Genomic DNA, 12,102 nt, shown 5'->3' on the forward strand with positions numbered 1-12,102 from the left:
AAGTTTTAATTTATAGTAAATGTGTCTGTTTCTGAAGTATTACATGCATATGTAATATTGTATTTAAATAAATGTCTCTGTTGCTTAGGGATCACTTGTTGTAGTGTAAAGAAACGCACTTACTCTTGTAAGAATTCTAGGTTCAAGTCCTAGCATAAAGCCCTATGCACATTGACATAACCTTATTAATGCACATAAACATTTTCACTTTTTCAGTATATAAATATATATTTAAAGCAGTTCTGTAGTCTGACTTAAATATGCAGTTTTAACTTTTTAAGCAAAATGAGTATTTTTTTCATTTTCATGCATACAGCTATTCATATAAATGAACATTTCAAAATCCTACTAAATTTTCAGTTTTTATCCCTGACAAGATATTAATTAAAAATAAATTGACTGATTGAATTAATACTTACAGAGGACCTATTTACTTATGCAGAAAAATGGCCGAAAAAAAACACTGCAAAGTCATCTATACTTGTTGGGTGGGGCTAATTTTCATGGAGTTCATAGTTGTTTGATTAATTTCTATCAAGCCGATAAAAATACCATTTGACATTTTTATCTTCAAAAGTTGAATTCCATAAATTCATGTCCCCATGAAATAGCCATTTCAATATAGACAAAGCAGTCATCAACAACAAAAACAAAAATGACTTCAAATTCTATAAAATGACCTTGTGGTCAAATGATGTACAATCTATTACAATGCTAACTTCGAAAACAATTCCCATATGTGACTGCAGCAGTTTTATATTGTGACAGATTTTGAAAAAAAAAAAAGATCTGTTTTTAAGAAAGCTTAATTCAGAACAAAAGTGATGGACATTCTGGTAGGAGCTATTGTGATCACCATGTATCTGTTGCACAAGTTTGTTTCAACTGATAATGCATTGTACTCCTGTTCCATATAAGATTCTTTTGTCTCATTTTCAAAGTCAAAAAGACAAACACTAACCAGCTACTGATTTCAAATAATTTTTCAGACTTTTAATAATTGACTGATGTTTTCAGGGTAGGTATTATTATATACACATGTCCCGATACCTAAAAGTGAGTGTTTAATCAGTTGTGACAAAATGCATTATTTCCATCTTACTAAATATATGCAAATTGCTGGAGATAGAGGTATGGTTAAGGTATTTAAAATGTGATTACTGCATTATCAAAGTGACATGTACAGCTAACAAATCGTTAGGTCTTCTAAAGATCAATAACTACACCCACTCATATTACCCTAAATAGTTCAATGACATGAAGATATTTCAATTCGCTGAACCACATATAATTATATACATAATTAGCATGCAATTATGTTTAATCCATGGTTTCTTGTCCCCCTTAATACAGTGACACAAAATTTCAAAATATTAAGTATTATCTGATCAAGTCAGGGGTGTCATTGGATGCCATCCAACTTATTGTTGCCAGATTTTGGATATATACAGTATGTCATCAGAAGCACCACAGTCAGAGTGTAGTTTCCTTTACTTGAACCTTGAGTAGTATCTATTTTTGCACATTTATTACATCACACCTGTCAAACTTTGCTGAGTGTGTATAAAACAAGGAAACAGCAATTATTTCAAATACCTTTGTGAATTTAAGGAGTTACCCCTGTTACAAAAAAACTTAATCTCCAATTTTCAGCAAATTGAAATAAAAAAAATGATGTAATTCTAAAGTCTACTGGATAGTGGATACAGTTAAATAATTACATCTCAGTTTCAGTCTTTGTGGCCGGGTGGTTAGGGTAGTTGACTTTAAATTATTATAAATTATTCACTGCTGTGTGTTCGAAACCCTGCTCAGGGTGTAGAATTCGTTAATGTGTGGAAGTAATCCAGCTGGCTTACAGGACAGTGGCTTAACCCAGCTGCCTACCCATGCCTGAAATAATGCCTTGAAAGTTGATATATGACCTATAATTCTGTCAGTCTGACATTAAACTTAACAAAAACAAACATTTGTATTCACTCAATTGGTCTATTGGCTTATGTTGTTGAGTGCAACTGTCTAAGCCATAATAAGCCTTGCTACCCAGGAAGCACAGTAACGTTGTGACAACGTTGTTACAACGTTGTGCTGTACGTTGTGACAACGTTAGAAACAACGCTGTGACAACGTAAAAATGTGGAGTCGTGTCAACGTTGCGACAACGTTGTGGCATAACGTTGTGTTGCGGTCAGATACAACGTTGTGACAACGTAAAAATGTGGAGTCGTATCAACGTTGTGACAACGTTGTTGGTTAACGTTGTGAAACCACCAAAATACAACCTACTTTTGACAGCTCATGTTTAAATAAATAAGCAAAACAAAATTTCAATTACATATTTTAATTCAAGATCTAATTGTAAAATTTACTAAAATATTTGTTAAAGTTCAGAAACAACGAAAGTAATCCCTTAAGCAGTATATGGGAATACCGCGCCCCTTGATAATACAATATAGTTTAAAGCATACGTAACAATTATTTAAATCCATCAAATACAAAAAAACTTATGTAGTTTAACAATATATGATAATTCAAGTCCAAAATTATAAAAAGATTATGTAGTTTAACGATAACGATAATTCAATTTAATTAAATACAAAAAGCTTATGTAGTTAAACGATAACAAAATCTAATACAATGACATGCCCACAGGAACAAGGTAAATACAGACTTCATGAGCTGCAAGATCGGCAAAGGTGAACTAGAAGATGATTTTGAAGAAAAATGCATGTCTCCCCAAATGCATAGTCGTATAGGCAAGAAGTCAATAGGGGACAGGAGTAAAAGTCAAAGAGACAATGATGGTTGGCTGCAAAAGGGATCATCTACTTGGCATGTCCAATCATCCGACTAAGTTTCACAATTCTGGACTTAGTGGTTCTTAAGTTATGAAATGGAAACTGTTTCTCATGTTCAGGTCCAGTGACCCCCAAAATAAATAGGGGTCATAAACTCTGCATGTGCAATCATCCTATTATGTTTTAACATTCTAGGTAAAGTGGTTCTCAAGTTACTGATTAAAAAAAAACATTTATGCTGTACCACAAAAAGGTGGTCTTGGTTTTTCCATATGATCAATTACAAAAAAGTTACAATGTAAGTTATTTATAGTAACAACTAAGGGAAGTTAATCTTTAAAAAAAAAATCCCCCCCAAAAAAAATTGCAAGTCCACACAAAAATCTTACCAGGTAGAGACAGGTCAAAATACATCTCAGAATTGGATGTATCATGCATGTTGCACTACAGAAAAGTGATCTCCATTTTTCCCTACGACTAGTAATGAAAAAGTTGCAATATAAGGCGTAAAAAAAATTTGTTTGTTTCCGGTATCCCTACCTACCCTAAATTTTTGGCCCGACCCTAAATGTTTTTATGGCCTTTGAGGATATTTTTTTCAACTTTTTAACAAAAAGTTGAAAAACTGCACTTTTTATGTTTAAAACATGGCCAGTGATGTTAGAAAACAACTTACTGATGCTCTAAAGGCATAACCTCCTTATTTGTATCCATTTTTTGACACAAAAATAATTTCCGAAAAGTCTCCCTTAATAAAAAAAAGAAATATTTTCCGACCTACCTACCCTAATTTTTTTGAGCATGTTACCGGAAACAAAGAATTTTTTTAGGCCTAAACTATTTATAGTAACAACAAAGGAAGGTAATTCTAAATAAGGGACCTGCGAATAACACTCCGTCTCATGATGGTGTACAATTGTGCCAAGTTACATCAAAATCCCTCTATGCATGAAGAAGAAATGCTTCGGACACTGTTATTCTTGTATCTGAACTTTAGCCTCTAAGTATGACCTTGACCTTAGACCTAGGGACCTGGTTCTTGCGCATGACACGGTCTCGTGGTGGTTAACATTTGTGCTAAGTAATATCAAAATCCCTCCATGCATGAAGAAGAAATGCTCCGAACAAAGTTTTCATTCTTGTATCCTTTGACCTCTAATTGTGACCTTGACCTTAGACCTAGGGACCTGGTTCTTGCGCATGACACTCCGTCTCATGATGGTGAACAATTGTGCCAAGCTTCATCAAAATTCATCCATGCATGAAGAAGAAATGCTCCGTATAAAGTCATTATTGAATTTAACCTTTGACCTCTAAGTGTGACCTTGACCTTCGAGATAGGAACCTGTGGTTTGCATATGACTCCGTCTCACTGAGGTTAACATTCATGCCAAATATAAACGAGATTACTCCATGCATGTCAAAGTTACAGTCTGGACAATCAAATCCGGACACAAGCACGGATGCACATACTCTGAACAGCCCTAGTGACCTGGTTCTTGCGCATGACACTCCGTCTCATGATGGTGAGCAACTGTGCCAAGTTTCATCAAAATCCCTCCATGCACGAAGAAGATATGCTCCGGACGTCACCTGCCGGCCCGCCAGGGGCGTTCCCATAATACGTCCAATTTTTCAAACGGGCATATAAAAAGGGCAATAATTCTTAGAAGATGATCCTTGATAGAGTTACCTCCTCTTGTCTAACAAATTGGGTCATCACAATAAATTATGTCTAGTATCATGTCAATACCTATGATAAGATACTGGGTAATTGGATTGAAAAAAACAAAAAAACTGAAAATTTAAGGTCGAAAAAGTGCAATAGCTCAACAAAAAAATCATTGAAAGTCACCTAGTCAGCAGAATGAGGTCACCACTGTAAAGAAGAAAAATACCTTGTTACATTGTATTGAGAAATTGGAGACTGACAGGCAGTAAGAGGTATTACCTCTGTAAAAACAAATCACAGGGTTACCTGCATTGCAATGAATAAAATGTGTAAAAGTGAACAAGTTTTCTAAGTTTCAAATGGTTACCTTTGACAGTTTTTGAGAAAAACAAAATTTAAGTAACGCAGACGATCAATAATTTGATTTTCTGATAAAAAATAGTAAAAGAATAAACAAAGAATGTGTTAGAATCAACTCTCTTTTGACCTTTGACCAAAGTGTGACCTTGACCATGGTTATATGGATGCGACTTGTGTGCAACACATCAGAGTGAAGATTTGCAACAACAAATTTGAAATTCTCTAAGGGGTCTCAACAAAAAGAGCTGTCTGTAAGACAGCGCGCTCCACTATTCGGCGATTTGACAGTAATATGGCAACTGGAGAGTCTTGCATCAGCTCGTGTTAGCGCGTTATATTATTTCACGTTATATTATTTCAAAGTGTTTGCCGATTTGATCAGTCGTGATCAAATCAACAGATGCTTACTGAAGTATTAAACTGGCAGTACAGCCGGTGTAACATTAGATATTGACCCCATTGATCAAAATTTAATGTTGAAATGTTGGTGGGGCCATTTCTCAACGCTGAAAAAGGATCTTTTGATCAAAATTTAATATTGAAATGTTGACGGGGTCAATTCTCAACGTTGAACAAGAGTGCCAGAATGTCACAATATACGCCCGTCACAGCAAATTTCTTTACTCTAGCTGCTGTACTGCAAATGAATTTTAATTTTGTGGTTGTTTAGTAATCATTGTAAGTCATTTCTTTTTCCTAAGTCCACAAAAAAATTCCTTACCAGGTAGAGAGACCTTAAAATACACCTAAAATTTGAAAGTAACATCTATGTTGTACCACAGAAAAGTGGTCTTGGTTTTTCCCTATGGTCAATTATAAAAAAGTTACAATATAAGTTATTTATAGTAACAACTAAGGGAAGTTAATCTTAAAAAAAAAAAAAAAAAAATATCAAAAAAAAATTGTAAGTCCACACAAAAATCTTTACCAGGTAGAGATTGGTCAAAATACACCTCAAAATTGGATGTAGCATGCATGTTGTACTACAGAAAAGTGGTCTCGATTTTTCCCTACGACTAGTTATGAAGAAGTTACAATATAAGCTATTTATAGTAACAACAAAGGGAAGTAATTCTAAAGAAAGGAACTGTGCATGACACTTCCTCTCATGATGGTGTATAATTGTGCAAAGTTACATCAAAATCCCTCCATGCATGAAGAAGAAATGCTTCAAACAAAGTCATTCTTGTATCTGACCTTTGGCCTCTAAATGTGACCTTGACCTTAGACCTAGGGACCTGGTTCTTGCGCATGACACTTCGTCTCATGGTGGTGAACATTTGTGCCAAGTTATATCAAAATCCCTCTATGCATAAAGAAAAGAAGCTCCGGACAAGGTTTTCATTCTTGTATCCTTTGACCTCTAAGTGTGACCTTGACCTTAGACCTAGGGACCTGGTTCTTGCGCATGACACTCCGCCTCATGATGGTGAACATTTGTGACAAGTTATATCAAAATCCCTCTATGCATGAAGAAAGAATGCTCTGGACAAAGTTTTCATTCTTGTATCCTTTGACCTCCAAGTGTGACCTTGACCTTAGACCTAGGGACCTGGTTCTTGCGCATGACACTCCGCCTCATGGTGGTGAACATTTGTGACAAGTTATATCAAAATCCCTCTATGCATGAAGTAGAAATGCTCCGGACAAAGTTTTCGATCTTGTATCCTTTGACCTCTAAGTGTGACCTTGACCTTAGACCTAGGGACCTGGTTCTTGCGCATGACACTCCGTCTCATGATGGTGAACAACTGTGCCAAGTTTCATCAAAATCCCTCCATGCATGTAGAAGATATGCTCCGGACAAAGTCATTCTTCAATTTGACCTTTAACCTCTAAGTGTGACCTTGACCTTAGACCTAGGGACCTGGTTCTTGCGCATGACACTCCGTCTCATGATGGTGAACAACTGTGCCAAGTTTCATCAAAATCCCTCCAGGCATGTAGAAGATATGCTCCGGACAAGGTCTGTGGACACCGCCCGCCCGCCCGCCCATCCGCCCGCCAGGGGCGTTCCCATAATACGTCCCGTTTTTCAAACGGGCGTATAAAAATGACCCTTTGATCAAAATTTGATGTTGAAATGTTGACGGGGTCAATTCTCAACGTTGAAAAGGATCTATGGGGTCAATTTTCAACGTGGTCAGTATTTAATGTTACACTGGCGTGTAATAAACCGAATCGAGCCCATTTTACAACAACTGTTGATTTCTCAGACTTCCAATCAAAAATTCATTGCTTTCCTGTGTAGAAAATACTGATAACATTATTAAAAAAGTACCATTAGCATTATACACAAACGATCAAGTTTTCTTATTTCAAAGCATTTGCTGACGTTCAATTGTGATCAAATATGCTTACTAAAACGAGATCTCATTCAGTTGCCATGTGATGTTGGCGAGATTTGCTCTATACGCCTTTCAAGTTGCCAATCTATTTTTCTTTGGTATAATATACAAGTTTGTAGTCATGCTGTGAAATATTTAAAGAGCGTGAAAAGTTTTTGAGTTAATTGAAGAATATTAAGTTATAGATAATTTTTTTTACTAAGATCCTTTATGAATACAGGCCCAGATCTAGTTTAACAATATCAATAATTTAAATCACTACAGTATGTTTTTATTTTATGCCTTCTTTTGGTTCATAAATATCATTCAGAGATCAGGCCATATGATTATCTGTATCGAGCAGTGAACTTGTTCACTTTCTACAGTATATAATCATGGGCCTATATCAATAATACTGGTATTAAACAAAAGCTCATGACGTCAACAAGACCGCTTCAAAGTTCTTTGAGTTATGTAGTTTGAGCAAATTGTCATAGCTCAATTTTGAAAACTGACATACTTTCACACACACTAAAACCCTTGTGAAAACTTAGGCCTAAAAAAAAATATGTTTGTTTCCTGTAACCCGACCGACCGTAAGTTTTTACCGCCGACCGCAATTTTTTTATGGGCTGAAATTCGAGATTCTGATCATATCTTTATTGATTATAGGGATAATTTAGTTGTACCCGACCTCGTCGCGCATAGTCACGAACGTTCCTGGTTCTGTCGACATGAAACAACATGGCGAAAAGCCTGTTTGTCGGTAGACTCGAGGTTCCGGGTTTTCACCCGCGAAAATCGAGAAGTTTTCTTTGATGCATATCGAGTTCAAAAGTTCTGCCCCTTGTCAATCAAAAACTCGGTGAATTTCAATACTGTTCGCCGCCACAAGCGGAAGTATGGCAGTAGGCGGAGCGTCATATACTAATTAGCTACTGACAGATGTCAATCACGCCACGCGCCGACTGACACGTGGTTATCTCGCGGTTTGTATTTAGTACTTCATTATGAAAGGTGTTTATTGATCAAGGTGTAAACGTTAATTGCTAAACAATTCGTAGAAGAGCAGTCTATTATCATGTTTGTACCACTTGTTCAGGGGTCACGCTGTCGGTTGCACTTGAGCCATTTGCGACAAAAGATTAATTGTGGCCCTGAAAATCTCTAAGTGGCAAAAACGGCCCGAAGCTATGTCTGTCTGCAAAACTATGAACTTTGCCTGTTACACAATGTTTACTGAACAAAAGGAATCAGTGTAGAAAAGAAACTTGTATGAACAACATCTGTTATTGAAAGGCGGGAGCAAATTTTCAACAATTTTATTTGATTAGTAATTTATTACAGGCCTCGACCTTAGCGGTGGACCGTTGGACCGACGCAACCAAAAATATCGGCAGGTCCACTATCAAAAGTTGGGTAGACCGACGGTCAGCCAATTTTCAGTCACGGTCTGCAAATAAAATAAAACCCATAAAAGTGAAAAAATAGGGGTGGTGGGGGGTGGGGGATCGTATCCATATCGGCGAATTCACAAAACGAAAGTTGATTTTGCCTTAGTACGGCATTCTACAGTTATAAGCATTGGCGAGTTAAAGTCAGGATAGCACGAATGGACTACTCCACCGATCGGATGAGTGGTTTTTACGTGATAACTTTACCAAATTGAGTAATTACATCAGGCAAAATTACCTGGATTGACTGGAATTTACCCGCGAATCGTAAAACTATCAAAACGTCATGCTGGTAATTTTCCATTCCACAGCACGTGCGCCCTATCCGTTCGTAATACTTAATTTACTTTTGACACAAAAAACGCGCGTAGTGCATTCATTTTTTAATATAATCGCTTCAGATATTCAACACCGCTTGAGAACTAATACAGTTTGAATTCTATAATAATTTTAATAAGATATCGACAGGAATGTAGGCAAAATTCTTTTAAAACGATCAAATTTTCATATAATGTTTTGTAAAATTTCAAACAGCGCGATCTTGATTATTTATTTCCTTTTTAAAGTAAATAAACGGTACATATTATGGTAATAAAATTCAGACTTTTGACCAGAAAATACAAAAAACACAATTAAAAAATCTTAAATAATGAAAAAGCGGCAGCAATTTAAATACATGGAGTACAACGATTTTTTGGCAAACAGATTTCTGTTAGCACGGCAGAATAGGTTACGTGGCCTCATGAACGTAAATAGAAATGTGGTTTTAAAATGAGGCAGTATGATGTCGTTGCGATTTTTAATAAGTTTTAAATGATTCTTCGTACATATATTTTTTGACACAACACTTTGTTAGATATTCTTCTCAAACAATAATGTAAATTTCTTGAGGGCAAATAGGTCAGCATCGTTCACGGTCTGACACATTTACATGTCAGTTTATTCGGGATATTGCACATTCGCTTTTAAAAAATTAAAGAAAAAACTTATTTACTGATTTCTTCTCAACAATTAAAGGAATCGAGAAAGTACGATCAGACAGTGATGTGTCACATGGCGCGAAAACATGACGTAATGCAATGACAATCTCGTGGAAACTATACCGCTTTGATCTCCACTGCAGATGCCACAATAACCGACACACTTCTTTTAACTCTTTGAGGGGGTGTTAATTGATGATGAAAACGAGGCCAATTACTTAGTTTATCATCAGAATGATTACCGATAATTGTTGATGTTTTTTTTTTTTTCACTTTCAACACTGGTGCTGATTGTGTCCATATTTTGGGACACTTTTCAAAATAATTATTTTTCGGGATAACAGATTGCTACAGTCTTCCATTTTTAATTATTTAGAAATAAGTCCTGTTTCTTTGAGTCATATGAAGTTATGACGTTTACAGCATCACAATTTATGAGATAGAATTGGAGGTCCACTAAAGTCTGAGCAGGTCAACTAGATTTTAGCAGTTGGTGAACCTGCTGGCAACTGCTGAAAAAAGTTAAGGTTGAGGCCTGATTAGGCAGTTAATTGGCGATAATAAGGTTACTAAACACTGAAATGTTCTGACACCTACTAAAAAAAAAAAATTTAAAAAAAAAAAAATTCCCTACCTACCGACCCCCATTTTTTTCAGCATGTTACAGGAAACAAACATATTTTTTTTTATGCCTTAAATCACACGCAAGTCCACATTAAAGACATTACAGTATATCTCCAAATCCTCTGGCTGACCGTCAAATCCTCCCTGCCTGCAGTAGCCGCACCCGTCACACCTTTCTGTAATAATATTGAATGTTTTTGTTTTAATATAATTCATTAATATTAAGTACTTGTGTAAAACAATGTCAATGATAGAATGATTCTGGAGCAAAGACACATTATTTGTTTAAATTGTTTCTGAAACTTAAATCTATGTTTTAAGCAAACTTTAAGGATGAAGATTTGGTTCTTATATTTTATATCAGTTCAACCATCCTGAATCCTGCAGTAAAACCTGAATCAAATTATGCTGGCCTTTTTAGTGCAACACCAAAAATAAAGAAGTAAAGCTGAAGATTATCAAGAGCTCAAGTTACACTGATCTTTAGATACATTTAACTGTAACCTAAGTCAGTTTGCCCTTCAAAGCAAGTGCTGTTTTAATGTTGTAAATTTTCTGACCTATCCAAAAAGCATCAACACTGAACAATAGAAAAGCAATAGAATCTATAAGCCTACCTTAAATTTCAATCCACCATTTTTGAATGGAACATGTTTTAAAAACAGCATCCTCAGCTTCTTTTTTTTGTTATTGTCTTATGAGTTTTCATAAGAGCATCTGAAAAAAAAATCATTACAGTGGTGTAAAAGTTGTAATCAAATTGCTGTTATCACAAAAAAGGCATCCACATTAGGCGCCATGCTCACATGTATGTTAATTTAAATCTTATATTCTATTAATGAAACAACAAATGAGATTTAAAACAGCTATTTAAATGGATTCCCGATTGATTATGATGTTTTAGATAAAACAACAAATGAGACTGAAAAATGGTTTGAGAACATGAGGCCCAGCTGAGTTTTTTCTTTTCTGAATTGTCCTAAAAAAATACCTGTCAATGATGATGATTTATGTTATCAATATTCTAAACATGTTTTTTTTAATTACCAAGCTACCTATCCTCTTTCTCTGGTCATGTTAAAAACAAATTTACTCCACACTGTAACAGTATACAGAACTTACTCAATATTGACCTGCAGCCAGCATTGGCCTGCGGATAGGCATGCAGGTCTTCCAGTTTCTTTTCTCCTCTTGTTCCTTTCAGGGAATACAATGACCAAACCTTATTCGATCCTGTAAAACTCATCATCAGACAACATGTGGTGTCAACATCTTTGCTACCGAATTGCAATAATATTGGGACTGTAAAAAGGAAACAAAACAGTTAAACTGTTGTAAATATGTAGGTCCAATCAGTTCTACAGCAATCGTATTGACAAAAGTAGATCGCATTATAAGAACAAGACAGTACTCATTGAATAAACTTTTTATGCCATTAATGGTATCAAATGATTCATTTTCAGTCATTAAATCTTTAAAATTTAAATAACTAGAGCTATCACTGAAGGTGATGAATACCTTCATATCATACGGCACCTAAATTGCTTATTTTCTGAAGACACTGACTTTAAAAAGTATCTCAAGTCAAGGTGAAGGTCAAAGTTACATGTAAATGCACGTGTTCCTTGCGCTCATGATGGTGATGTGCATGTAAAATTATTTGAAAATTTAGAGAGCAGTTTACGAGACCTAACTGTAGATGGACAGACTGATGTGACTCCCATATATAGCCATGATACTAGATCTCTAGGTATGACGTACTTAAGAATTTACATCATGCAAAGCTTGGTATCTACATGCATTTATACCATCTCTCATGTCTCACTTGACATGAGGATCATACCAATTAAGGTATTCGCCACCTCTCCGTGTCAACAGGCCTGAAGA

The 12,102-nt window shown here is 35.6% G+C and overlaps 1 long non-coding RNA gene across 1 annotated transcript; it reads right to left on the bottom strand.

Moving 5' to 3' along the window:
* Positions 1 to 10,283: 10,283 nt before the first annotated feature.
* Positions 10,284 to 11,656, bottom strand: LOC123528155 (uncharacterized). The gene is made up of 3 exons (XR_008371924.1): positions 11,338 to 11,656; positions 10,833 to 10,932; positions 10,284 to 10,391 (listed from the first exon to the last, which is right to left on the bottom strand). It is a non-coding gene; the product is annotated as an uncharacterized LOC123528155 (long non-coding RNA).
* Between the last annotated feature and the right edge of the window lie 446 nt (positions 11,657 to 12,102).

Source organism: Mercenaria mercenaria, chromosome 7, assembly GCF_021730395.1.
Source record: "Mercenaria mercenaria strain notata chromosome 7, MADL_Memer_1, whole genome shotgun sequence".
In the NCBI taxonomy this organism is placed as follows: Eukaryota; Metazoa; Mollusca; class Bivalvia; order Venerida; family Veneridae; genus Mercenaria; species Mercenaria mercenaria.